General features: G+C 46.3%; 1 protein-coding gene across 1 annotated transcript in view; it reads right to left on the bottom strand.

Moving 5' to 3' along the window:
- Rab27 (RAS oncogene family member Rab27) overlaps window positions 1-26,271 on the bottom strand; it is a 117,588-nt gene that overhangs the window by 91,024 nt on the left and 293 nt on the right. The window lies entirely within an intron of this gene.

The raw sequence follows: 26,271 nt of genomic DNA, 5'->3' as shown, positions 1-26,271 counted from the left end.
TCACCTAAAACTTACAGAACACACTCGTGCCATACAAAATCCCAAACAATGGTTCATTCCACAGACACGGACTAATTACGGACGTCAAATGCTCACCTATGTTTTGCCATCATTACTGAACTTAACTTATTGCGTCAACGTTTCTATGCATTTCCTTTCTTTCTTTTTTTTTTCTGTAAACAGAACAGAGTCTCATTCACTATCTCTTCAAGTGCAATGATTTAGTTAAGTTGTTGCCAATGAATAAGGTATATACCAGTACTCGAACCCTTGTACGGGGGCGCAGGCACACAATCAAGCTCCAATGTGAGCTTTTTGTCTGCGCCCCTAACATCTGGATGATGCAAATAAAGATTTGAATTGAATCGTATGGTGTTGCTAGTCTTAATTAGCATATCTCAATTAGCATGGGTTTGCTATGACATGACTGTAACGTGATGTGATGTGGCGTGTCTGTTATGTGACTGTATTAACTTCAACTATCCCTCTCTCACAACTTTTATATCTACTCATCCCCTTCCCCCAGTGCAGGGTAGCAAACCGGTTGCTTTTACTGGTTAACCTCCTTGCCTTTCCTCCTCATCTTCTTCCTCCTCCTCAATTAGTCCTGAACAGGCCTTAATTGTAGTTACCTAGTCTTAGTTGTCATAACTAGTTCTAAACAAGCTTGATTATCCCATCACATCTCACAACTTTGTTACCTTAAAGATCCCCAGTTCGGGGTTATTACATAAGGGGTGGGTACACGTATGAACGTTATATACAAAATAAACTTATTATTGGCTAAATATGGCAGTTATACAAATACAAAATGTGGATGGACAGGTGATTTCAGCAATTTAGTTTGGAAGGCCATTCCAGTCTACGGCTGAGCGAGGAAAGAATGATGCCACAAGCGTTGAAGTATGGGATGTAGACGGGAAACTTGCAGGGGATGGCCAATGCGGGGTGGATGAACGCGTGTAAAGGTATGTATAGCACTCATTCATCTATTCAGCTTGGCAGTAACGTCAGTATCGGACGGCTGCTCAATAAGCTTCACACCCACCAGAAAGAAATGCTTGAATGCGGCTAGTAATTCTACTGCATTAAAGAAAAAATGCCGCCAGTCTGTTCATCGCCTGACTATATGCCACTGCAATGGCGCATGCCTGTAAGTAGTGCGCCGTGCTTTGTTGTCATGGTTAGAAAACGAACGGTGTCAATAAATACCCCTGCGCTCCAGTTCCACTGTGCTTTTATCTGACGCGGTCGTCTGGAACGGCCAACAAGTGCTCTCGATATTTTTAAGCTGCCTTGCAGCTCTTCTTCACGACCAACTGAAACCGTGACGTGTCCAGGCGGCCGTGCTGCGTACTTTGCGTTTTATCGAACCAATGGCGCAGCTGCTCATCGAAGTGTTTAGCTGAGTATAATGACAATGGTATCACCCGAAGACTTTATAAGTATATATGTGTCCCTAAATTTACTAAAATAGGGACGCGGGCCAAATTTCTGTGCAAACACCACAGATACGTCCTAGTCACCTTTCTAAGCTTTTTGCGGCATCGCACAGCTGTACTGTTCCATTACAACGAAGGCGGATACATCGCGCGCGACACCACCTGCGTGCATCCTCGGCGTAAATATAGCTAGGCTGTTCCAAAGGAGTCTCTCCTCGGTCATCACATGAGCATACTACGCGCAAGAGGACAAAGCTTCCGTCTCACACTTACCCTTTCGACGCCTCTTTATTGTACTCCTCATGATCTGCTCCTTGCTATAAACGCCGGTCTTTAAACAACGCTGTTATTGTTCATGTCGCATAACTCAAAATAACTATTACATGAACAGGCGCCCTTTGCGACAGCTTCACGACCTGCATACCAGATGTAAGCAGGCGGCAGCGCTGTCTGCCCACTTCTGCGCAAACGGCCTCGGAACTACGTTTGCCACTTCCAGTGCCGGAATCTAAAATAGATAGTCCTAATCCTGAGCAGTTGGAGGACCTTCTAGCCGACTCTGACGAGCAGCATCAGCTCATGTTGGTGCAGCGAGCCAGAGCCAGAGGCCAACGGACTTCTGGACAGAGGACTGCCGACCACTGCTCTTTCCTAATCCACTACCCCTAATACCAATTTTCCTCAATAAAGCTTATTAATCAATCAATCAATCAGTACTGAAATCTGAAAGATATGGGTTCGAATCTCACTGCGTTTCTTGTGTATTGTACTTGCTCGAGCTTTAGCGTACGGAAGGGGAAAAAAATCTTCGGACCAATTACAGGCGAAAATGCAGCCATTAACAATATTCCTGCTCTAAATGTACGATTCTCACAGCCCTACAGAATGTCCTCTTATACTTAGACCGAAATAACGCGAGATTTCATACTAAGCAATAAGCTCTTCGCGATGTCTTAGCTGTCCCTCAAAACATGCTCTTCTTCCAACTCAGGTTTAACCTAGTTCGTGGCGCGAACAACAGAACCGACTTCGCCCGTAACACGATTTCTCAATATTCGCTCTCCTTGGCAGCGGAAAGGACCATAACACTGGATGCGATACGACCATACAGCTATGACTAAATCAGCAAAACCAGAGCTTACCTAGAAAAGCTACAGGCGGGAGACACAAATCATATTCTGTTCCCGCTTCTATTATCTCGTTGTGGCAATCCTGCAAACCGGGCCGGCGGACGGCTCATCTGCAATGCAGAGGAAACGTCCGTCACCGACCCGTTCCCCGGCTTCCATCTATTGTGCTACGGCAAATCGACGGGCGGAAAGACCGAGCAGGCACCAGAGAACAGGACACCCTAACACGAATGCGCCGTCCACGGCACGTGTGCGAGTGGTCAATGCGACGACGGTGCAAAACAAACACATCGAGCGCCTCTGTGTGCTTCGTCCGCTGGAACGTGCTTTGGCGTGATGACCGCCGCTCTTTCCTCCTCCTCCTCCTCCTCCTCCTCCTCCTCCTCCTCTTCTCTCTCTCTCTCTCACACACACACGCACACGCACGCACACACACGCACACACACACACACACACACACACACACACACACACACACACACACACACACACACACACACACACACACACACACACACACACACACACACACACACACACACACACACACACACACACACACACACACACACACACACACACACACACACACACTCCGCCACTCATTGTCTGTCGGACATGGTCACAGATCACAACAGACGCTGACGTGAGCGCCACCACAAAGCTTACTCTAATAATTGAACCCGTGCAGCTATATCTGCTGAGAAAGAGACATTTGCCCGACCGTTTAAGAATATCATGCAGCAGACAGTCCCCAGATTATATGAGAGGCTGATATGTGTTAAACGTGCAGTGATGAGCTCACAGTCAATCACATTTTAATCTCATGCCCGCGACTTGAGGATCTTAGGAAAAGCTAGTTTACTGTATTTTACAATGAACACATTCCATTTCATCTTGCATTGCTTTTAGGTGAACAAGCATTCGCCGATTTCTCTATTGTTTGTATGTTTCTTAAGGAGGCCAATGTTTTAAAATAATCATGAAGTATCATAACTTTAAACACTTCATGTAACAAATAATCTAACATTGTGTTTGGCGCACCATAGCCGCAGTTGCTTTTGAGTCATAAAACCCCTAACTATATCAGTGGCTGCTGTCGTGCGGCCAGCGAACTACCCCGGGTTGCCTGTCACAAATGCGCGCTGTATATGGCCAAATGGAGGACAGTTCTGTTGAGGGAAGTAACTGTTTTTCCGTCGCATTGACCTAGTGACCGGTTAGGGAGCTCGGCTACTAAGCTGGAGGAGGGTTCAACCACGGCCGCGGCGGCCGTATCGTGATGAAAGAAACGCAAAGGCTCCGGTGGATTCTATAGATGTATGCGTACTTTAACGAATTCTAGGTGTTTTGAACTGACCCGGAGTTTTCCACTGATATAACAAAGAGAGAGGGAGGGAGGGAGGGAGGGAGGGAGGGAGGGAGGGAGGGAGGGAGGGAGGGAGGGAGGGAGGGAGGGAGGGAGGGAGGGAGGGAGGGGCTGCCTGGGGGGGGGGGCTCGGTATAGTTCGTAACGCGTGGCGCTCTTATCAACTCAATAAATCATGCGGACTACTCTGACCACCAGTTCAGCGCTTATGTTCGATACCTTTATGTGCTCTTGCACCCCCCAAGTATGGCATACCATCGAGTAATACCAGTTCATCATGGCTGCCGTGTACACGCTGATAACGTTCATTACGTTCACTACGTGATAACGTTCATTACGGATTCACAGCATTGCGTAAATCCTTATGGAGCTGGTCGGTGCGATAAGAATAATAGATAATATTGACGGCCAGCTTTATAAAAAAAATCGAGGCAGTTGCGAGAAATTTTGCTAGACTGCGTATAATCAACTAATATTTCAGAAATTTGACATCAAATGAATTCGCGGGAGCTATAGCTCGCCAGACAGAAACTTTCCAGATTAGCCGGCCTCATGAGTCGTAGTGTTTCTTCTTGTAAGTGAAGGAATGAAAGTTATAAAAAGAATAGAGTAAAGAAAATTAGCAACCGCTTGAGTCGTGTAAATGAAGCTTTTTTTATATTTCTTTTTCTCGGCTTGCGCTTGAAATGAAAAGAAGCGAAATGCACCGAACGACATGCAGTTTGAGCAAGCTTAAATGCAACGGTGCGGGTATACTGTCACCGTATCGTTAACCTTCAGCACTTGCCTTCTACAAACGACTGAGAGTTTTCGAGAGAAGCCGGAAGCAAGCAGAAATAGCAAAGCATATAACGTGCTTAATGCTGCTGATAGCGGCGCCTCTCTATACAGCTATGCATTTTAATCACTCCAGGTAACATTGCAGCGAACGCGTAGCAGGCACCCTGAAAAGAGAGCGGAAAGCGCGAACGCATGCACCGGAATTTGACTCGCCCAACTATCTCTGCAATCAACTGCATGCCATCGCGCCATATTCCACTGCATGGCGCACAACCACTTCATTACGCAGGCATTTCAACAAAGAAAAGGGTGCAAAGTAAAACCCAAACAAAAAATAAGAGACAGCACACCGAGGTCATTTCTGTCAGCGGAGATCCCGTTGTAAGCGCGCTCAGCGGAGTCCCGAGTGTGTGCCTCGGAGGTGCAGTTGTGCTCTCGTTGTTCCCCACGCTTTATTACACCCTCTCTATTTCTCTGTCTCTCTCTATTCCAGCTTCTTGGAAATACCGAAACCACTACATACATGTATGCATCTCATTTTCTTTTTGTGTGTCGTTTCAGTGAGAGGGTTGTCAGAAGCGTGGAGTCCATGCCACTGCCCGGTGAAAACAGCGGCGGTGGGTCTTCTCTACTCCGCCAAGGGCTAAGTCCCCGGAGGCAAGATTTAATGGCCCCGCCTGGCACTGACAGCACCCGCTCACCCGTGCGCGAGAGCTCCAACGCCAAATAGCGGCTCCACAAGCTGGTTTAGCGTACGTGCATGGTATAAACCAGCTGCGTTAGTTATTGCTGCTTCTTTGTGCTTAAACGTGTGCGTACGTGTGTGCGCACGTGTGTTAGAGAGAGATATGAGCTTTGTTGGTATGCTGTTATACATACATACATACATACATACATACATACATACATACATACATACATACATACATACATACATACATACATACATACATACATACATACATACATACATACATACATACATACATACATACATACATACATACATACATACATACATACATACATACATACATACATACATACATACATACATACATACATACATACATACATACATACATACATACATACATACATACATACATACATACATACATACATACATACATACATACATACATACATACATACATACATACATACATACATACATACATACATACATACATACATACATACATACATACATACATACATACATACATACATACATACATACATACATAGGCGAAACACGACGCGGCACGCACGTCGCCGCTTGATGACGAAAATTTTAAAGCCGGTTTGCGAGAATAAAAAGTCGCAGACAGAACGTTGCGACAGAATCCGAAACTGCAAACTATTGCTGCCAACAAGCGGCGCACGCCGTGGGACTAGCGCAAAGTTCTCGTGTTGCGCCCATCGACCACTTGATCCGTGCAAAATGCTCAAGTGCACTTTTTGAAAGACCGACGCAAATTCAGGCGACGCGTAAAGCAGTCAGAATTAGGCAACCAGGCACGAGAATAAGAGAGGGTTGTTGCTCGAGGGAGAGGTGAGCCAGCGTCATCGCTCTATAATCTCCTTTTCATATTTTATAAATACCGCTCATAAGCTGACGTTCCTTTTACACAGACGACCCTCCACCCATCACTGGCGTTGGGAAACTGCTCACACGTGGCGCGTATGTAGCATGGACTGAGAAAGTAAAACAAAAACAAACCGCGAATGGCAAAGCGTGCATAAGTGTCGCGATAACACGTGATTGCCCTTTGGAAAGGCCAATTGGCTGCCGCCGCCTGCGGCAATGACGACCGGATGCATAATCGCGCACGCTCATTTTGCGCGCCTCACTTTAACCGCAGATTCGCCCACTTTTCGCGTTGATCGGCAGGCGCTTTGACCGCGCATTCGTATGAGCTACACAAATAGAAAGAAAAAGAAAACATTAAGAGATGGCGCCATCACTGCGAGCAGCAATAGAATGGCTATTCAAGTTCGATATAGTATGGCGGGTCGGCACGTTTGCTGACGAAGTCATGTGGAAGGTATAAAGCGAATATGCGTGCGCCAGGGCACCCAACGAACATATAACCTGTGGCAAACAGTGCCCGTACATATGCAAACCGAGTTCGCAAAGGTACAGATGCAGTCATATTAATGCGCAGCACTATTCAAATGTTTGAGATTTCCTTACGCCTTCTGTAGAGAAGGTATGGTTGCTACACTCGGATCCGTACGCGAGCGCAACAGTTAAATGAGTTTACGCATGTGCCAGGCAGTTCCCAATATTCGCTAGCTTACGTGTGATGCATGAACACCCCATTAGGATGAAAAGTTAAAAAAAAAGTTCCCGACAAAGTATAGGAGGCTGCAACCTTACGGGTAACACACACGCCGAAGGGAAATAAACCATTTCCGCTCTGATAATGTCTACACACCTATGCGCAGTTTTCGCATCATAAAATTGAGGGTAACAGCAACAAGAACGGCTGGGAGCCTCATTACGTCTCGCGTGCTTCAATATGCTAGAGAAAATGTAACTTAAAAGAAGAACGAACAAACGAAGAATAGGAAGAAAATTTCGAAGAAATAAACAAACGCACGTCCAAATAACCATCGCATGCCGGAATAGATGCTAAAGTTTGCAGGGGAAGAACCAAAATAAGCGTCTGCCATTTCCCGTGGCGAAGTAGCGAGGGCGATACGTCTCTCTGTCTGCCCAATGAGGACGCCGTCTTTATAGCCTCGCCAGACTGCAGTATGTCTGGCCTGAAGCGCGTGATAGCGGTGGGAAACCGCGGCATTAATAACCTGGAATATAAAAGCTATAGTCGATAAATGCAAATGGTTTTATGCACTGTTAACACAGGCTCTTTCTCCCTGCTCCCTCTACTTCCACCCCGGAAGGAACTGCAGCAAAGTTCTTATTTGTGGTTCAAAGGCCCAAAGCTGTACACGTGGCTTATGAGAGTCGCCGTACGTAACGGAGGTTCCGGATTAAAATCGTCCACCTATGGTTCTTTAACGTGCATTGGCATCGCAGAGCACAGGACTCCGGTTTTTCATTTACACTAGCAACGAACTGCCGTAGAGGTCCTAACCCAAAGCACCGTGCACAGCAGCCAAATGACTTTGCCGCTGAGACTAACCCCGGTGGGTGTGCAGGGAAGCCATGCCTATAGAACACACGATAAGAAACTGATCGACGCGTCCCACGGATGTCATATCGCGAACGTCGCTTGGAACAGGTGAGATAAAAAAAGTACATCTAAACAGATGCAGCATGCGCATGCGCGTGCGCGTAAACACACACACACACACACACACACACACACACACACACACACACACACACACACACACACACACACACACACACACACACACACACACACACACACACACACACACACACGCACACACGCACACACACACACACACACACACACACACACACACACACACACACACACACACACACACACACACACACACACACACACACACACACACACACACACACACACACACACACACACACACACACACACATCTAATCCATTCCTCGAACAAAAAACGTACATTCGACGTTTCATTACAATGTTTGAACCGGTGGCTCAAATATATGCTTTCCTAAATATTCTATTCTGCATTTACATAGTCGATTTCACCTATCTTAAACTTTTCTCCGTGCTCGCGTCGACCACCTGTTACTCGGCTCTCGCCTAGGCTGTTTTCAAGGGCCAGAGAGCGACTTCGTACTTGGCTCTCGTTCTTTCTTTCACACCCTCGTCGCCAAACACTTTGAGAGAGCTTACTGCGAAATCTCAAAAGTAAGCATGATTCATCCATAAGCGACCACAAAAGCAGTCCTCCGTAGCTTCACTTACTCGACTACTCGAGGACCCCTCTAGGCCGTGAAAACAGCGAAAACTGTTGCAGAGGCAGAAAGTGTAAGTCGTAGAAATTAATTAAAGACCGTATTAGCGATGTATTCATTTTAGCTTCACACTATTTAGTTACATTTTAATATATTCGTAAGCGCAGTAAGTAACACACGGCGGTACAGTAAAGTATCGGAATTTCCGGACGTAATTCAAAGGGCAAAGAAATGCATGCCAGGAACAATGCATATTATTCAGACTATAAACACAAATGTCAGGTGCTACAAAAACTCTGCACATCGAGTTTCTGAGCCAAACATATGAACAAAAGAACATTAAAGCATATGTTTGGAAGCATAAATTATGTTTTAATCTGTATATTTCCTCTCTCTTAAAATAAGAATAAATTGAAACAGACTGAGGTCTCGTCGCCTCCCCATTTACTACTTTCAACGAAAACAAAAAAGAAAAAGGATAAAGAAAATGCCATGTGCAGCGGTCGCCTATACAAAGACGTCGTTCATGCGTTTCCCGGGCTCGGATAAACCGAGAAACAGGTGCCGAATTCATATTAAAGCACGAGGCTCTTGTTTCTTTCGTGCTAGGAGTACGCGCCGCACCGCTTCACTTTAGGAGTCTAATTCAAACCGGAGTTGATTAGCTCGAGAGGAAGAAAGAAGGAAGGCAGTAGAAAGACCGGAGCCTCTGTGTGTGAGGGAGGGGAAGGACGGGGAGTGGGAGGGGGGGGGGAATTAGACGAGACATTTATCCTAATGAGAAAGAATCGCCTAAAGATAATTTATTAACTGGTTGAACAGTACTCGAAAAAGGGCGGAAGAAAATTTGATTATAAGGGAAACGCCAAGCTCGCGCATGTGCAGGTTTAAAAAACGACGGCTCTTATTTCGCCTTTTTCGGTGTCTTAAGCCTTTGTTATGAATGGTCTACACGTTGCTCGCTGACTCAACGGGAATATGAAACCAAGCGAAAAGCGCAAAAACAAAATGGACATATAAAGCAGAGAATATTAAGAAGAGAAGGCACTCGAAGAAAGAAGACATACGAAATAAAGAACGTCGGGGAAACAAACAGATGGAGGCGAGAAAGGGAAAAGGCAAGCAAAACAATCAGATTGTGAGACAGCCATGCGAAGAGGCAAAATGGCCAGACTGCGGAGGCAATTGCGCCCAGATGAAAGGGAGCTCGCTCGGAAGACGACGGTGCTAGGCGTCTCAAGCGGCGCCTCGGGGCACCTGCATACACATACACAAATACACTGAGAGACAGGAAGAGGCATTGCATTGGGAGAGGAGGAAACTAAGCAATAAGAAAAAGGGGGCGCTGCTGCGTCAAGGTGCGGCAGGAGGAAACAGTAGAGCCAGAGTGTTTCCGGCGGAAGAGCTTCGATGAGAAGTTGTATGCAGGGGAAGAGGATGGGAGGGATGAAGGGAGGAGAGGACAGAAAACGAGTCAGATCGTAATTGGGTTACGCACCAGGGGGCGCAGGCTTTTCGCGCGACAGTTGTCGGGAAAGCGCCCAGCACTGACTGCACTGTGCAGAGACTTAAAGGACGCCGCTAGGTGGACGAATTATGAAGAGACCGCAGCCGCACGGCGGGAATCCTCCTTTTCATTTTCCTTTCCGACTGTGTGGAGCAAAAGGAGCATACATTCCGGCAACGAGGCAAGAAGTGTAAGGTATGTTTTGTGCTCCACGTTTCCGAAAGTCCATACACCGAGTCGTCCAACCGACTGTGACGCTGAGAGGATGAAAGAGGATGAAAGAGGAAAGCTTGTCACTGCAAACCAAGTTGCAGCTTTGGGAGCGGGAAAAGGCGAGCCCATAATCCGACAACCGCAAGGCCAACTGTGTGTGTCAGAGTGCTTCTGTTTGTTTTTTTACGAACTCCGGAGAAGGAAACGCTCAAGGTGGGGCGAATAAAAGCCGGGTAGAGCCTCTTTCGAAAATGAAAAGAGGCGACTGAACGGGCCTCCTTTTTTTCCTCCTGTGTTTACACTTGATAATACCGCCATGATTGTGTGAACAGGAGTTTGTTTTTTGAATAAACCTTCGTTTATTCTTTTCTTTTTAAAGAAAATAAGCCAACGAAAGGACAAGATGACCGACATTTTAAAACATGTAGGGAACTTAATATCTATTAATTTCCTCGCTAAGAAGGCAAGATTTATTGAAGGACCACCGGAAACAGAAAATTAAGAAACGAAAAAGAACATGTAAATGAATAAAACAAGGACTGTTGAGGACTCTACAAGGGCGGCGACCCGGAAAAAGCTGCTTGTTTTTCAAGTACATACTCGTCATGCGGCGGCGCTCCATTCCGTCAAGTCAAACAAGGAGCACTCGCGCTTAAAGTGAAAACAGAAACTAACAGGGAAAAAAGTGAATGCGAGCAATAAAAGAAGCCTCCTTTCTTGCCGGAAGAGCGTTCGGAGAGTGGCCACTCGGCCCACTGTTCGTCCACGCTACGAGTCCAGCCGACAGAAGGGCGCCCTCCAGAGCTATTATGCAATGCGCGGACGCGAAAAGCGAAATTCAAAAACGAAAAAGAAATCAGAAAGGAGTAGGCGAACGAGCCCCAAGTTTTCATCGCGTAATGTTCTCTTTGTTTTACTATTTCACTGGGAAGATTTAAAGTCGGGGCAGAAATGCGTTCGTTTCGGCCCTCTTCGTTCGTTGCCCAAATGCGGTCTCTGACTACATATGCAGTGCCAACCAGGTAAACAACTATACGTGCGTCTTTCTAATGTTGCGAAATAGCGAACGAACGCGCCGTGGTATTAAGCCTCGTGGAGTGCGCACAGCGCCATCCAGGTTTAAGTCGTCATTGTTTGTCCCTCGTCTCTTTCAACTGAAGAGAGCGGAAGCGGTTATCAAAGAGCAGGAGTCGTATCGAGATAACGAGAAACTCAATAGCATGGCTTGTGCGCAGTATCCGCACACAGCCGCTGCCGTCTAGTTCGGCTGCAAACTTAAATACACCCGCGTGCATTGATTGTCTTAAAACAGCAACTTTGCAGTCCGAAAGTAAGGGGATGTCTGTCGAAACTGACGCACAAATCAGCGCCGGGCAATGCAGGGGCGCACTGCACAGCTTACTCGTGCTGTAATAAGTCCCCCCCCCCCCCCACACACACACACTTTCTTTCTTTCTTTCTTTCTTTCTTTCTTTCTTTCTTTCTTTCTTTCTTTCTTTCTTTCTTTCTTTCTTTCTTTCTTTCTTTCTTTCTTTCTTTCTTTCTCATTTCCCCGTGCAAGTATCCGCTTATTCCCGTTAAATGTCATTCATTGTTTGCCCTCATGTGATTGTGTAAAATGAGGAACCATATTCTGGAAGCGCGTCGCTCCAATTTTACAAAGCGATCCCGAGCGACGAAAGAGTATCTCACGTCGTATATACGTCATCCATCAGTAACGCATAACGTAAATAAAAAGTGGAAAAACGGCAAGCTGAGTGAATTTTGGAAAGCAATTTTGTAGCTGCTGCTCTGTCTATTTCATCTCCCCCCCCCCCCAGTGTAAAGAAAAGTTTATATACTCACGACTCAAGTGCCATCGAGCGTCGAATACACACGGAAGCTAAGATGGTGTATAGACGCGTTAAACTGGCTGCTCGATATTTGTTTTTTAACCACGCCATCGTATGCATTTTGTATCCCCCCCCCCCGCTCCCCCCCCCCTTTTTTTTTTTGTCTTTTCTGGTACGGTATCTGTATGCAGGGCGAGCTTTACGCGCCACGGTGCTTAAACCCATTTGCGCCTCCTTTGCATTTAGGAGCCTAGCGTTGACGCGCTGCTTACTCACTAGCTTACTCCCGTTAGTCAACCGTTAACTCGCATCGAAGTCACTGAGTACTACGCCCAACTTAAAACATGTATTTACCCACCTTGCCATTGCTTAATGCACGCATGCAGTTAACTGCTTGGCCAGCACTCACTCACTCACTCACTCACTCACTCACTCACTCACTCACTCACTCACTCACTCACTCACTCACTCACTCACTCACTCACTCACTCACTCACTCACTCACTCACTCTCTTGCTCGCACGCTCGCTAGATGCACAAGCAAGTCATAATAGAAAAAAAGAAAGCAGGCGAAGATTACTACCTCTTCAAACATATATCCTCGCATCTCATTCACCTATTTGCCCCACCAATCCAACGACTCTCCCTCTTAACAACTCGCTCTCTATATATCGCAAATTCTCGACGAAGCATGGCATGCTTTTGTAATAACGGAGTGTGGAAGAGAAGAAACGGAGAGGAGAAATAGCAAACGGAAGGCCCTAATGTCGGAGCACCAAACTTTTCAACCGCAATTCGGCCCGCGACCAGTGAATACCAACCAGAAATCCCCGGAAACACTACCGCCCCAACAGTTTCGGCGGTGTCGCCATTACACAGTGTGGACGAGCAAACTTTCAGGCACAGCTCACAGCGCGCAGGTCATGCTGCCGCAGCCGCTGCTCCCATCACGCACCTGCACCGCGGTGGACGCCGTGTGACGCAGTCCGCAGCAGCTGCTGTGGCCAGCCATCCGACCAGCGCTGACGGCCGTGCAAGTGCCGTCGGCGCAACTTCCGCATTTACCCGCATGTGATCCCGGCGAAATGGCAGTGACACTGCTTTCTTTCTCTCTGGCGTTGTTCTGGTCAGCCACGACGTGATTAAATAATAAAAAAACGCTATCACACAAATCAGGATAATAAACCACACAAGTACAATATGTACAATATGTACAATATGTACAATATGTACAACATGTACAATATGTACAATATGTGCAATATGTACAATATGCGTAATATGCACAATATGCGCAATATGCACAATATGTACAGTAGTACAACATGTGCATGCTCTCGACAAACCATGCATAACGAGCAAACCACGAATAGTGAGGTGAACAAAGATGAAAACCTTATTTTATCGGGAAGAGTGATTTCAAGAGGAACAAGGAGGGAAAACTATAGGAGTTAATGTGCCGCGCGCCGACTGAAACACTAAATTTCTCGGTTCCAGAAAAGATAAAACTACAGAAAGGCACGTGTACCTGCACGGAAGCAAATACGGCACAGCCGGATAATGATAGTTGGTTTACCTCCGGAGAAATCTCGCGTTATCAGGGAACTCACGCGCTCCGCTGCCGAAAGAAACACGCACATGGCGGGGAAACAAACAAAAATATAATGCAACGGTTTGCGTTCCATCGGCGGTATAGCGATTTTTGCGCGACGCCCACAAAAGAACGCGAAACTGCGGGTTCTGTCTCGCCCTGCGCGCGGCACAGGGAACAATGCGCCCCGCGAAATCGGCAAAGCGTGCTATGTGCGTGGATGCCGCTATGCTACTAATTAGGTGCAGAGACTTTGGCCGAAAAGCGTGTCTACAGCAAGTATCGAAATACCCTGTTACAGCCATTGAGCAAAAACTTGCGCGAACCAAAACGCACTGTTTCGCGCTCGTACGTCCACCCACGAAAGCGCTACGTTTTTCTAATTATCGAGCCAATCGTCACGCATAACGAACATTCCTTCGTTTACTTTGCAACGCCGCGAGCTTTTCTCGGGCCTTTATATTGAGCTGTCACATTGAGATGAGCTGTGCAGTAGATAAATGTGCACCATTCACAGGCGCTGTTCTGATAATTTTTGTTTGTTTATTTTTTGTTGAAACGTATTCGCCCGGACAACCCAACTGCAATGCATTTGCAGGGATTTTCACGGGGTTAAAAAAAAAAAAGCACAGAGGAGGAGGCACTGCCGTTTTCTCACAGTTTCTCACTAGCGGGTTTAAAAAGCACCCTAAGGGCAGCGCAATCTTTTTTTTTTTTTTTTTTTTTTTTGTTCTGACTGAAAATTATTGGTTTCGTTCCTTTTGATACTGATGCTTGTGCGGTAAAAAAAAAAAAAGGAAAAGAAAAAAAACGCATTTATTAGCAACAGACCTGCATTTAAAAAGCTACCCCCCCCCCCCCCCCCCTTTTTTTTTTCTCCCACGCTCGATTTAAACTCGCCATGTATTAAGCGGGACGGTCGCCGTGATTATTGTTAATAATTGAATAGACAGGACTGGAAGTAGAGTGGGACCTATAGAGGTGGCCTCTCCAAAGCACCGATTTATCCAAGAATAATTGAATGGAGTGAAGTGAGAAGCTTATCCCCACTTGATTTTGTCTTGCTTTTAAAAATCTCAAATTTCAGTACAGGTATCAGCTTTGTCATTAAACGATGCCAGTAAATCGACGCGTACCAACTTTAGTTGGTACCCAGTGTCCCGTTGAGGGCGAGGCTAAGCGCCCCTTTCTTTAATTCCTTCCCTGGCACGAGCAAAAAAACGCTGTAAAACGCAAAAAAAAAAACAAAAAAAAATACGCAAAGCGCGTTCTGACGGCTACACTGTGCTAAAATTTATTGCAGCGGCCCGGTAGAAGCAAAAGGTGAACCACAAACTTGAGCAAAAATTAAAAGAATGGGAGTAAATACGAAGACCAGTTCGATCGAGTTAGGTCGTTCTGTGAACAGCGACAAGAAATGCATATTCTTTGCGAGCATGTGCCTAACCACAAGTTTCGTACACTGACTATCTGGCCGCACGGTTCATTGTTCTTCAATTATGCAAATGCGTGGGGGTCGGACTGAGATCTTAAAACATCGCTGACTTCTCAGAGCTCAGGCGCCCTCACCGCATCCGCCACAACGTCTCTCGAAACCTCGGGCAATGAAAACCCGAGGGAGTCTTATGACCAGCGTAAGCATCAAGTTTGAAAAACGCGCGTGAAACTTTGTCTTGTACTTACTAAATAAAACAAAAAGACATACCTCATTCGTAAATAAAAATTCGCACTCGCACAGCCGGTAAACAATAACGAGATAGTGTTTTATTCGTCATCATCATCATCATCAGCCTGACTATACCCACTGCAGGGCGAAGGCCTCACCCATATTTCTCCAATTAGCCAGGTTATGTGCTAGCTGCATCCACTTGACCCCTGCGAACTTCTTAACCACATCCGCCCACCTAACTTTCTGCCGCCCCCTGCTACGCTTTCCTTCCCTTGGAATCCAGTTTGTTACCCTTAGCGACCATCGGTTATCCTCTCTTCGCACTACATGTCCTGCCCATGCCCATTTCTTCTTCTTAATTTCCGCTGGAATGTCGGTAACTTGAGTTATTTCTCTGACCAACTCTTCGAATGCATTTAAATAAAAGAATGGGGGTGATATAACTTAGCTAGTTGATTCAGTGAAAAATTGAGGAAATTTAAGCTCTATTTGTACTCGTCACGTAAAAAGCAGGACTTGCTGGACATCTGCCTCTTTCCACGACTTGGCATTCCCTCTCATTTTTCTTTACTTCGTGTGTGTGTGCGGGGGGGGGGGGGGGGGGGGGCGGTAGGGGGGGGGGGGGGTCCTTTTGCATATACTTCAGCAGACGCCACCCAAGAGACAATATTCTCACGGCTATCTTCATGCGCTTGTACATTCTCGAGCTTTTGTTGTTTCGTTCTAAGCGAAGTTTCGCAATAGTAAAGTTCTCTCACAGCCATGGCGTGGAATGTACAATATTGTATTATATTCATTTACCTTTTAACCTAAACTGTCCTTTCTCCCCGTCGCTCACCTCTTTGATTTCTCCTACCTGTCTCCTGGCTATCCCTTTATTTCCGCCGCCCCAGTTCAGGTACTTCAGATTATTTCGATAGCAGATACTGGGGCAGGCAAAAACCTTTTCCTTCCTTTATCATTTTTTATTTTAATCTATTATAATAAAAAAAAAAACAGTTACTGTCACAGCCATGGCGAAACGGCATATGTCGCAGATAGAAAATGAGTAACTGAGGCAATAAGTCATCCATGCTAAGAGGGCCCATCAATCTAGCCACATACATCAACGTAAACGTATATATCATGAGTATCCCTGTGCACGACTGTATCAAAGGTGTCTACCACGCAAATCGTTATGTGAGATGCTTTCAAAATGTTTAGTTAACGTGGGCACACAAACCCTTTTTGTATCTTCTGTATTTGACCTCGCTTTTTTGTTTGTTTGCTTTTTCTCGGGTACGTACGTTGTAACAAAAACTGGGGAAACGTACTGCACACACTTCGCTTTCTGCTCTCCTAGCAGCATGCTCCAAATAGGCTGCAGACAGTGCGATAAGCGCTCCAAGTTGACGCTGAAGTTTGCTTCCCCACATCACGAGAACAATTGAGGTGAAGCCATAGTCACGACTTCACAGGAGCAGTCGATACATGAAAAAAAAAAAAAAAAAAAGAGTGCGCACAGCATACGATTGTATACAGCGCGCTCATGTTAGCGCACACTTTGCTCATACAAAGAACTGGGATTCCCGGCTTTTGAGATAGTTCTTCTCACATCTATTTGTCAGCCGTCTTGGTACAATCGCACGCAAGTAATAGACCATCGCTCTTCGCCTCCTACAAAAGAACGTCAAGGATTGAAAACGAGACAATCTGCTCATTTTTTTTTTCTTTTCGTATCTCACGCCGCTCGAAATTTGTCGCGACATTTATGCGTCCGAAAATATGTCCCTCTCTTTCATTCCTCATTTTCCCCTTTCGCCCCACCCTGTGAATCGAAAAAGCGTTAAACGCTCAAACGACAATCAAGAGCGGAACACCTTCCACTATACCACCGTCTTTCGCGTGCACACGTCCATTTGTGTCCACTCGGCATCGCATTTGTCAAAACGGGAATCCCTGTTGACTCTAGCCAGTAGGAAAGAGTACGCATCACGTCCAGCCATACGATTCTTATCCGTAAGAGAGTGGCGCCCTCCCACAGCTGAAGACAATTATATCGTGCGTTTTTTTTTTTATTCGTAGCATTAACAGCCCCAGCACTGCGCTTCAGTAAGCTCGTATTAGAATCATTCATCCTCTCGGCGCACCCGGATTGAGCGAGCTCCTCTTGATGTGGAACACGTACCAGATAAAGCGCGCGTTGTCGATATAACTCCGCGAGCTCCGCTGTTTCTTCCGCATCTCCTAAATGTTCAACTGAGCCAGCAGTAATGTCCAAAGGGACGCAGAGACAGTTTCGGCTCAACACGCGCTCATCCGCCGATATAAGTGGCCTCTTTTATTTTTAATATTTTTCCGCAAGCGGCCAGGATAGAGAGCAGTGCTCTTTTGTACGTTTAGCAAGCTTGGTCTGACGCCAACAGCTGCGCGGCGCGCTTCTGATAGGCGCGCGGCGGAGATAATGGTAATAGAGTAACGGGCAGGATGTCGCCATCATGGCTCGCTTCGTGAGAGAAGTAGAGAGAAAAGAGTGGATGGGAGAACGTGCAGCTGTTCCGCTCGATCGGCGTTCTTGAGAAGCCGCCCTTCCCTTTTGCAATGCGCGCCCGTCTGTCTCAGGCGAGCGCAGCCGGTGAGGAATCCCGCTTTGACACCTCCCTACGGGGCGGGAAAGCTGAGGCGCTATCCGAATGGGATCATACGAACAAGAATGCCTGGGACCCGTATTTTTCAAAGATTTTTTTCCCTATCTAGTGTTTCGTCGTACCTCAAGCGATGCGGGGGTGCCCCCACACACCACTATATATATATATATATATATATATATATATATATATATATATATATATATATATATATATATATATATATATATATATATATATATATATATATATATATATATATATATATATATATGAAGGGGAAATGAGGGTGCTCGTTATAATACATGAAGGAAAGAAGCCAACAGTCGGCGAGGCCAAGGAAAGCATTGGGGATTATGTTTTATGTCTTACTTGGATAATCACAGAAATGAGTAATGCAATCTGCTTAGGGGAAAGATAATTAAACACAAAGTAGAAGAAAAAACAACGTGCCGATGGTGGGGACCGAACCCACGACCTCCGAATATCGCGTCCGGTGCTCTTCCAACCGAGCTACATCGGCCGCTGTCCCCCCTGCTACTTGTTTGGGTATTTATGTTGTCTGTATACGAACCTTGAGAGTGTTCACCAGCGCCGCCCTCAACTATAGCGGCGGACGTGGAACGTCCTGTGTTACCGCCAGCGTCACGTAGAACGTGATCAAGAGCGAGGGCGAAAGCTGTGCTAGAACCCTCTTACGCTACCTATGGCTTCAAGACTGCCAGAACCGAGACCCCCGTAAGCTACAAGCAGATAAATGAGGGGGAAATGAGGGTGCTCGTTATAATACATGAAGGAAAGAAGCCAACAGTCGGCGAGGCCAAGGAAAGCATTGGGGATTATGTTTTATGTCTTTTATTTTAATTTTTACTTGGATATATATATATATATATATGTGTGTGTGTGTGTGTGTGTGTGTGTGTGTGTGTGTGTGTGTGTGTGTGTGTGTGTGTGTGTGTGTGTGTGTGTGTGTGTGTGTGTGTGTGTGTGCGTGCGTGCGTGCGCGTGCGCGTGCGCGCGCGTGTGTGTGTGTGTGTGTGTGTGTGTGTGTGTGTGTGTGTGTGTGTGTGTGTGTGTGTGTGTGTGTGTGTGTGTGTGTGTGTGTGTGTGTGTGTGTGTGTGTGTGTGTGTGTGTGTGTGTGTGTGTGTGTGTGTGTGTGTGTGTGTGTGTGTGTGTGTGTGTGTGTGTGTGTGTGTGTGTGGCGACTTAATGTTTCAGTGCTTGCCCAAGATAATGCGCTCACTGATCCCTTTTAGGTATACAGTCAATTCTGAGAATTGGCAAACTTACTGGCCACTCTGATGTCCATAATTATGGTTTTGACAATTAACATCATTCGTCTAAAAAAACAAAAAGATAGTGCAGTGGAGGTTGTGAATTTCGCTTACTTTTTTTCGCTCAGGATAGTAGAGGAGGTATAAGGCTGTCGGCCTCTCGCACCCGCTTCTTGTTCATTTAATCCACCCACGGACCGCTGCTACGCAAGGCCAATGCTGGAATCAGATCGTGCGTGGTCGCGTTTTTGTGGCACTTCAGAAATCTCTCTTATAAAGGTTTGAATCCTCGCTTCGACTAAATGCCATCAGCCCCTCCAACCTTCACTGCTTTCGATCTCGGGGTGACTCGCCTTTGCCTGCAATCGGCGAACACAGATGGATCGATTAGTCGGCGTTGGAGACAAGTATAGCCACCGAAATTTGGCAGCAATCGGCGAAAATACTAAGTGCTGGTGTAGCCTGGCTTCAATGACCCAGATGTGCCGGACACCCACACTGTAGTAAGTGGATACGATTATAGGAGAGGACATAAAAGGACGGTGAGTGGGATGATGCTCTGTAAGATCAAAACCAGCTGAAAACTTCTGCCGAACGCGAAAACCGTGAAAGGGTCAACGTCGGGATACGTACTTCGCAACAGGCGCCAAAATACCATCTGCGTCGATGTAACTAAAGTCCTGTAGCAGCCAAGGAATGTTAGGGAGGGCAAATCCGGAATTGATGAAGAGTCTCCATATCACCGCACCTGTTTGGTTCCCTTCCTCAGATGGTTGGATACCGCGTAAAACGTTCCGTGGTATGGATGAATGCTTGAAGGCTGGTAGCAGCACATCTATCAGAGAGCGAGTGCTCGCCCATTTCACGAAGAGGCGTGAAAAGGGGCTCAACTCTGTCAGGATCAATTTCTAAACAGCCTGTTTTCCCCCCACCTATCGAAAAGCCCATAACCCGATCCTGACAACGCAATTATATTTTTTTCCTCACCCGTTATCCGACCCGTCTATTATTCAGGGCAGCTTATGGAAGTCTGCCCGGGACATCTCCCAGGCAACGTGGTTTCGATGCTCACGCAGCATCTCAATTCCCACTGTATTTATGCGTTCACGTACGGGTGAACACACTACTGTCTTTTCTTGGACATGTTCACTTACATTCAATACTGTTTTGAGCCTTTTCAGCGTTAGTCGTTCAAGCAAGGGCTCATTCTCTCAGTCCTTAATTAAGGGGAAATTCCTTAAGGGGAAGAAATGCTTTGTTTTTCTGGAGAAATTTCTGCACGCAATTTCTATGCTTGTGCGCTACTCTGTAGAGCTTCGTAAACATGAGCGCCAATGCGAAATACGTGAAGGTTCTTTTGGCATATTCATACGTCACGATGCAGGGAACACTGTTTCTCGGGAGTAAAAAAAACGTGATCTGAGCTGCTTTCACGCCGTATCGCGGTGTTCATGCAGCATTCTTGGCCCATCTAAGCTTCTAATTAGTTGATCATCAATCTAGGTGGCGCGCCGGGAAAACAGCAGGAAGACCTATCCATACACTCCTAGAATGACAGTGTCAGCCACGATTGAGCATGGACGGTGAACGGTTGCGTTCCTGCAGTACCAGCAGAGCACGAGTACGGGCACGCAACAAAAGATGCGAGAGGAAGAGTGTCGAACAAGTTCCTTACAGCCCACATGGTTCCTTACAGCCCACATGAAGCAAAGTTAAGGCACGATGTGGCGCCAACCCAGCGGCTGAAGCTACGAATTTGAGTCAGCCGAGGAAGGTGACGCAAGCTGACAAGCCCACAGACCTCCAGGCGCCCGGCCTCGCGTCACATACAGCCCTGGTTCATAAATTGCAGTGGTACAGACTGCGGATATAGTTATGCCTATTTAACTATGAAGTGAGTGAGTGAGTGAGTGAGTGAGTGAGTGAGTGAGTGAGTGAGTGAGTGAGTGAGTGAGTGAGTGAGTGAGTGAGTGAGTGAGTGAGTGAGTGAGTGAGTGAGTGAGTGAGTGAGTGAGTGAGTGAGTGAGTGAGTGAGTGAGTGAGTGAGTGAGTGAGTGAGTGAGTGAGTGAGTGAGTGAGTGAGTGAGTGAGTGAGTGAGTGAGTGAGTGAGTGAGTGAGTGAGTGAGTGAGTGAGTGAGTGAGTCTGCAACACCACCTACAATGCAGCCGACACTGGCGCCATTTACGGCGCGGGAAGCTCCGCAAGCAATTACCGCAGCAAAATGATAAAAATGTTGGATACTGAAGCGTGAACAAGGAAAGAGGAACTATATTAAGCCGTGTCCTTTTGCGGGAAGGGTTTCCTGTCGACTTCAACAGGATCTGCGCTGTCACTCACGAAACTGCCCATGAACAGCGGAAGTCGAAGAGACATCCTGGTCGTACCGAGTACGGACGGGGCAAACAAGCACGAGGTGCGCAGCGCGTGCCAGATGTTCGGGAGCAAGGATGTCTAGTTCGCGCAGCTCGTAAACAACGCACACAGGCGGTGGTGCTTCGCTGCGCGACACGTATATGCATGCCCTGCCGTCACTCCCGCTCGTTTGATTTTGACTGCTAGAGGTTTGCTTCTGTTGGAGTGATTACATCTCATCTTTCTTTCTTCTTTTCCTTTTTGTTATTTTTTTTTTATGTGACGTAATACGAGTGAGAGGTGTAATGCGCACCGCAGCCCAGCTACTCAGTTCGAACTGACGGCTAGCACCGAGGTTCGTTTTAAGACGGGCTATAAAGTTGTTGTGTTTTTTTTCTCCAGAACAAAAGGGAATGTTTTAGTATTTCGCGCACATCATAACGTAGCAGCCATCGAGCAACATAAACTCAGCTTTTTTTCTCGTCGGAAAGTCTGTGAAAACTTCACCTCCGGTGATCGCAGGAATGCCCTTGAAAACAATATAAAAATGATTATGGAGTTGTGGGTCCACAGTATGAGTGAGTGAGTGAGAGAGAGAGAGAGAGAGAGAGAGAGAGAGAGAGAGAGAGAGAGAGAGAGAGAGAGAGAGAGAGAGAGTGAGTGAGTGACGGGACATAGTTGAAAAACAGACCGAGATAAAGAACATGGTACGCTGCCTCGGGACACAAAAAACCCAGAATATAAGCCAAAGTCCCTTTTCGCTTTTTCACCAAAAATAATGTCCCTAATTACAGAAGCTCCATCGGTTCCTTGTTACACAAAAATTTAACATGCTCAGGAACGCATTTCCTAACCTCATCTCCCCGCGTGGCTGCTACGACTACTGCCATTTTTATTGCGAAAGGTTTCGAGCCTTCAGCGTAGCGTGGTCCGGTAGTGACGCTTTACACCACGTGACTACTGACGTCATACCAGCGCGAGAGCTGGGCTACCAGAGGTACAGTCGACATTAGAAATAAATCAGAGAGCCGCCGTACGGATAGCACTAGGTGCCCACGGCAAAACCACAAATGAGGCTGTACAGGGAGATATGGGCTGGGCATCTTTCGAAGTAGGGGGAGCTCAGAGTAAAATATTACATGAGGAACGCCTGAAGAAATTGGACAGTAACAGATGGGCAGCTAAAGTATTTGAATACCTATACCTAAAAAGCGTTGATTCACAATGGAGAAAAAGAACTAGGAAACTAACCAGTAAGTATGCTGGTCACAAGGACGGAGAAATAAAGAGCGTTAAGCAACAGGTGAAAAACGCAGAAGGTAAAAATTGGATAAATTCGATGGAAAAGAAACAGAGGGTGGAATTATAACGAAAGTGGAAAAGGCAGATCAGGAAGGAAGCTTTCTTTTATAACTCAAGAGGCAGTGCCCTACTTTTTGAAGCTAGATCAGGGTGCCTTAGAACACGCAGCTGCAAAAAGAAATTTAACAATGAAGATGGCGCATGTGCTGTATGTGGTAAATCCAGAGAAACAATTGATCATATTATACTCGAATGTAATGGTATCCATCCGGAAGTCGATGCAGGCGCAGCCACTGTTCCTGAAGCTCTGGGGTTTAGCGATACCAGTGGCCGGGTGAATAAACCGGCGGTGGAAGCTAGCAAAAGACGACTGGAAGATTGGTGGCTTAAAAGCAGAGAAGTGACATAATGTTAGTAATAATTTATAAATAGAATGATGGTATAGTTAACCAATCTAAAACAATAATTAAGACATAGGGAGAAAAATGAGTATGATAGCTACTGCTACCATCCCGTTTCAAAGGGGACGCTCCTATATTCCATCCATCCATCCATGGTATAGGTGCCTCGATACGCGCGCCCCCCTCCGCCGAGGTGTCGTAGTGGAGGACTTCAGAACACCGTGCGATACAGGCTTTGGCCTCATCGCGCTTTAGTGGTCAAAAGTACCCCCTATGGCATAAATGAAGCTGAAACCATAGAGTAAACTGCTATGTGCAATAGCCATGTCGCCATGCAGATAGCTCTCGCGTAACTACGAGGGCGCTTGGGCGCGCACCCTAACAGGTGGTGTCGTCTTCCATTGGAGACACTTTGACTCTCTTGCTTTCGCAATCTCCTAGGCTTAACTATACAGATTTTTTTTTTCCCTCTTCCCTTGTTGTGAGCTCTATTATCATTTGTTACCCGCTCTGCGCGGTACACGCTGCATTCAAGTCCATTTTTTTATTTTTGGTTTCTTTACAGGCGATTATTCCCGTAAACGGGGCATTTGCACAGCCTTTTGGCTAAAGGTTCAAAGCGGATGAAACATTCTCTAAATATTGCCGTGAACCACTGAGGCGTGCCTGATCACCTGGATTTGATTGCGAATATCGAAGTCGACGAGTGCATTTTAACGACAAAAAAAAAAAAAAAAAAAAAGGAAAAGAAAAAAGTAAATTAGGCATAAACAGGATGCAAGTTTCCAACAGACAGAACAAATGGCTTTAAACTATTTCAAGTTCGGTAAACAGAGAGGTTTTACGGAATTTCAGCACAGTACCGTAAAACGTAAACTCTACACGAAATGGCAATGGATGCATCCTGATCATGTTTTAATCTGGGGTTCCACTGATCTGACGAACCTCTCAATACATGCATCCGGCAGCGCACTCGCAAGTGTTTAGCTCGCTAATGGGCAGTCCGTGTGAGAGAAAAAAAAAAGAATAAAATACTAGTAAATATGGGTCTTGTTTCAAAGCCCCCGATAAGACAGTTAAAGATCAGTCTGCATGAGAGAGTGCAGTCTGAAGAGTATACGGGTGATGCGTCAGTCTGCGCACTGTTATATATAGGCTGAGCATCTACCGCCTTAGTCTAAAATTACACCAGCATTTTGCTCTCTCTTTTTCGCAACTTACTGCCGCATTATTGAGCTATGCATCAAAACAACTGAATGCGGCGATAAATGCAAGCAAATACCGAGAAGTTCGTCAGATCGATGGAATCCTATATGCGCCTCCGGCTCCACAAGTTGCAAAAGCGTCCGCGGTACATTGGTATATTCGAACAGATTTATAAATAAGCATCCACTTGTACACTATATACCGATACGAAATTATTGCTCGGCCGACATGATATTGCATGCAGAAGGAATTTCAGGTCGCTTCTGCCTTAGCTGCGAGCATTTTACGACTGCGCAACGTTTTATTAAATTCGGATGATTTGCATAACACTTTTCAGCGCTTTGGAAGATGTCACTTCACAACGAAGTGCCATAAACATAGTACACCGCTATTAGCCAGAGCTTGAGACCGGTCACACAATGTGGAAAACGATTCGCTTACAAGCGACCGTCTTGGCGATCAGTAATAAACAAAAAAAAAAAAAAATTTAAGGGGGGGGGGGGGGGGAAGGGGGGCTTCTAGAGTTAAGATTCTTCGATTTGGCCAGAATATTTAACTCTTCACAATGCCGGAAGTGTGGTGCCATATGTAGGGTCAAGTCCGACGGAATGTCAAGCCTTCCGCCTTCACAAAAAAAATCTGTATTACTCGAGAAACGTGCCATCTAAACAAAAAAACTTCAGTCTTTATTATTGAAATATATAGTTGACTAATCGGTCATTTAATCTTTATTGTCTAAATAAACGGCTCCTAGATGACACATAAAATATATTAACTTGCGTGGCGTTGTTTGTAGGGGCAGATTAAAGGTGAAAATGCGGCCTAAATCGACGCCTGTGTTAGGCAAGAATATTGCTCGCATCAGCGCTTGAAACGTGGCAGTGAATTGGCCGCGGTGTTGCAAGGCGAGTCAGAGTTTTCGCGACTACTAAAGACAATATGAGGGGCGGAAAAGATGCAACGAGATAAAAATGCGGCTTCAGTGGACCCGCAACAATTAAAAAAAAAAATGCGCATAATTATGTGCAAAAAAAAAGAGGGGGGGAGGGGCGGGGCTCGCTGATTAGCACGACCATGGCGTGAAGGCGAAATATTCCGCGCGACATGATGTAGGTCTGCCCTGTGTATTTATACGGCAAAGACCAATTTACAAGCGCCATCGCAGCGTTTTACATGCAGCTAAGCTTAACAAGCTATCCCGCAGCCCGACGAACAGCAGCAGTATACGAAGCCACTGTTTCATTACAGAGGCAGCTAATTTGCCGCGCTCCCTTCACGACACAAAAGAAAGGCATAAAAACAGGCACGCGCGCGCAGCGTGCATTTTGTTCCACTTTCGCGTTTCTGTGTTTTGATTATTCGCTCGTGCGTCTCCACTGCTCCGAAGGCGCAGCTGGTCCCATGGAGTCACCTGTTGTAGAATGCACGCACGGCGCTCTACTGAGCCCGCGTCCCGTAGTCTTTTTTTTTTTTTTTTTCGGTCCTTCTTTCGCACTGTGTATAGTACGCGCGCGTGCCGCTCTCGAACACTCATTACAAACTGCGACCGCATTTCACTAACTGCTAACGTTTCTAACCAAAGTGCGCCCACCGATACGCTGGAAAGTGTAAATCTCATAGCACGAGCTGCTGCAGTTGCGGCGAGGCATCCAATCTGGAGGCGGGAAGCACGAAAAAGCCCCGCAGG

This window comes from Amblyomma maculatum, chromosome 6, assembly GCF_055883805.1.
Source record: "Amblyomma maculatum isolate TAMU_Amacu chromosome 6, ASM5588380v1, whole genome shotgun sequence".
Classification (NCBI taxonomy): Eukaryota; Metazoa; Arthropoda; class Arachnida; order Ixodida; family Ixodidae; genus Amblyomma; species Amblyomma maculatum.
This window is presented reverse-complemented; position numbering and strand designations above follow the sequence as displayed.